The sequence below is a fragment of the Poecilia formosa genome, unplaced genomic scaffold, assembly GCF_000485575.1.
Source record: "Poecilia formosa unplaced genomic scaffold, Poecilia_formosa-5.1.2 Scaffold142, whole genome shotgun sequence".
Classification (NCBI taxonomy): Eukaryota; Metazoa; Chordata; class Actinopteri; order Cyprinodontiformes; family Poeciliidae; genus Poecilia; species Poecilia formosa.
The window spans coordinates 1,565,811-1,569,233 of record NW_006800081.1 but is presented as its reverse complement, the minus strand read 5'-3'; positions in this window follow the sequence as shown (position 1 = coordinate 1,569,233).

The window sequence follows — 3,423 nt, the reverse complement described above, 5'->3', positions numbered from 1 at the left end:
TTAAAATATTAGTATTGTTGTTTCCAAATGATTATGAACTTGTCTTCTTTGCATTATTTGAGGTCTGAAAGCACTGCATCTTTTTTGTTATTTTGACCATTTGTCAGTTTTTGCAATACAAAAATTTTGCTTGGAATTTCGGAGACATGTCACTCATTCATAGAATAAAAGAACAATGTTCATTTTACTCAAACGTATACTTATAAAAAGTAAAATTAGAGAAACTGATCATTTTACATGGAATCTTAATTTTTTCTTTCCAGAGCTGTAAGTTGTTTGTTTTGCTGAAATAAACTGAGCCTACCCTTTAAAAAGTCTGCTTTGATAATAAAGCTCTGTATCTTTTTCTTCAATCAGTGGAGGCTTCACAGATGTTGTGTGACTCTGTTCATCACCTCTATCGGGATGCGTCGTACGTAGTTTTATTCTGACTAATTTGAAAAGTGGCAGTATCGCTGTTAAAGAGATTTTGTGTGCCGACTGTCATCCTCATTTCTTGCTCGGTCAAAATGCAGCTAGACCTCTGCTGAGTTTGTTTCTGCCTGTCTATAGCAACAATGATTCATTTCCTTCAATGAAGAAGGAAACGTATTAACTACAAGAAAATTCAAAGAATGAGATGACATTTGGGGCTGCTGACGAGCCTTTGTACTGAAAAGTGACTCAAATTTCCTGTTATTTTCAATTGCATACATTCTGAATGCGACGCAGTCTGGTGCAAAAACATCCTTAACTTTGGTGTCTGTGCTAAAACATACAGCGTAATAACATTTTTGTTTCAATGTGTAAAAAGAAAATTACAGGGTATAGATAATTAGACATTAAGGTTGTACGCTTCAAAAAGATTTCTATTAAGTAGTTGATTCATTGTGTTTCCTATTCAATAATATCAAGACATGTTTTTCTGATTTATGTTTCGTTCCTGAATAACAAAACTCTCGGTTCTCTGCTGTTTCTTCGTGGAAGCCCAAAGGCACCAAAATCCAACAAATAAATCATTTGTTGAATAAATACTATCAGTTCACATTCTCCAAGATTTAGATTTTAAATCTTTTATTTATTTTAGCAACATGTTTCTTTTAATTATCGATAAATATTTGGAGTGGCCCAGCCACAGACCTGATTTCAATCCCTGCTTAGAGAATCTGTAGTGGGAGCTGATGATTAGGGTGTTGGAAAGGAGGCCTTCCAACCACATAAAAAGCTTTTCAGCAATCATGTGGAGCACTGAATGCAGTAATGGTAGTGAAGGGTTTTCTTTTCTACTATTTAGAATTATACAAATAGTTTTTGAAATGGAAATTTTCTAAAAAAAAAAAAATAAAAAAAAAATAAAAAAGAAGTTTTTTTCTCTTTCAAAAAGTGATGTTTTTTGGTTGAAAGAAAACATTTTAACTATAAATCTGAAATGGACTTTAAACAATTTTGGCTTAACTGTGTATGTATCATTAAAATCAATAAGTTAGGTTTATAAGTAATTTCCATTTTATTTTGTATGTTTTTGATTATTATTATTATTAAACTAGTTCCTCTTTGCTGTGCCACTTACTATCATGAATTTATTCATACACATTGTCAAAACCTTCAGCTCTGATTAAATCAACATTACCTCCATACCAAACCAGAGTTTGCTCCGCCCACTGACTTTAATGAAAGAGCCTGACAGATAAAATAGATTAATTAAATACTGCAGGACAATAATATTAAATAATTGGATTACAATTATAATAATTATCTTTGGTTTTAACACATAATAGCTGCACATTTCAATGGATGATTTCTGTGTTTATTTATTAAATGAACCAATTTCATGAAATTGCCACATTCAAATAATTACGCATAAATTTTCTTATGTAAAACATGTTTCCATTTTAATTCAGTTGACATGCAGAAATATGTAATGGCAGCGTTACTGACAAGTTGATTCATTTCAGTAACTCGCTTCTCTAAGTGAAACACATTGCAAAGATTATTTACACACAGACTCATGATTTTAAACCTTTATTTCTGGTAATTAACATGATTTTCTGCTTACAGCTCATGAAATCACAGCATTTACGTTTAGAATACAACACCAGACTAATAAAAAAAACATGTTATGGGGAAATGTGGGCTTGGCAAGCCATGCCTGCTTAAAGGTTATTATTTTGAAAAGGTAACTGTAATCGAATGCATATTTATTCAATTATTTATTTATTATCACACGTGGCCCTGCAGATGTCAAAGTTTAAAACAGCAGGAACAGCTAGTAGGTTTCTCCGGTATGAATGATACTTTATCAGCTGAAGTCTGTTCTGTGACAAAGGTTACTGCAGGTATTGGTTAACGTACGTACAGGATGTTTGAGTCGCACAAGAGCATCGCAACATCTGCATGTAATCGGCGCTTGCTCATGCATTTTCAATTTGGCCGCGCAGAGAGCCACAGTATCTACGTAGGGCTCAGACATTTCCCTCTATGAATGCAGCAGAACAGAACCAACCACATAATCTTGTAACAATGATCAAGACATTTCCCTCTGCAATATGCGACTTTGTTACAGTGGCAACGGATATTTCCTGTGGCTAATCAGCGCGCTCATATCCTTTGCACTGAGTCACTGTTGTGTTCACAGTTCACTTATGTTTCCAACTCCTTGGAATGGAAATGCAGAGTGGCTCTCTGGTTCAAGTGTGTCTGTAATATGTTCACTGAAGCGTGAGCTGCTTTTTCCTTGAGGAGGCCAGCTTTAAGCCTCTGCTTTTTAAGCGGTTATGTTGACCTTTTTTTTATTTGGAAACGGAGATGGAGGAGTGGAACTGGAGCCGGGATAAGGTCAGCTTTCCCAAAAACCTCGGCTCCATGTGCTCAGACACATATATGGGCTGGGCGTTCCTGCGCTGGTGCAAACTGCTTTTCCATCCACTGTTTCTATCTTTTCCTATTGGCGGCGACGCTGTGCAATTGGAGTGTTTGCTCAGGGCTTTGACAGTTGAAAAGATTTCTTGCGATTTTCAAAGGCATTGTTGTGTGGATTTTAGCTCTATAGAAACATGTTTGCCTTGTGCTTAACCGAGAGATTACAGACAGCCAGAGTGGGCTGAAAACAGTGGAGTCGAGACCCTGCACGTGTTTGTGTGTGGATGAGCTGTAGTCACGCTATGATAATATTGTGTGGCGCCTGCACAGTGGAGACAGTGTCCCCCCTCTCCTCCCCACCACCGTGGAACAATCAGTACACTATGTGATGTGCCGGGCTGCAGCAGTCATAATGGCAATTATGTCTTCTTGCAGCCAGATTGGCAGCTTTTTTATGGTGAGAACCAAGGAGCCAGACAGGGAGGGAGAGTGCTGACCTGCTGCACAGCTGCAGGGTGGGGCAGATCAGCAAGAGTGGAGGAAAGAGAATCAAAATACACAGCAGATGGGTCTGTGAGATATATA